We start from the raw sequence: 306 nt of genomic DNA, 5'->3' as shown, positions 1-306 counted from the left end.
CAGTGTGCAAGTGAAGCAGACTAGAAGGGGAGTTGAGAGCTTTCACCAGTGGGAGCAGAGCTGTCTTCCTTCAGGCTTTTCTTCACCTCTACCAGGTCCTTGCCTCATGAGGTGTGCATTACAACACACACACACAGATGATTTAAACAACTTCCCTACAGCCAGGTGCCGTTTAGAGACAGACAAGGTCAACAACTTCTTCAAAATCTAACATTTTCTGTAAACGCTGAGAGCTGTGATTTCTGGCCTGTGCTCAGCAGCCGGCTTCCACCTCTCGGTTGATTTGTTTACCCTAAACCCTATGGG

This window comes from Morone saxatilis, unplaced genomic scaffold (assembly GCF_004916995.1).
Source record: "Morone saxatilis isolate NCDOM2014 unplaced genomic scaffold, NCSU_SB_2.0 Contig16, whole genome shotgun sequence".
NCBI lineage: Eukaryota > Metazoa > Chordata > Actinopteri > Moronidae > Morone > Morone saxatilis.
This window is presented reverse-complemented; position numbering follows the sequence as displayed.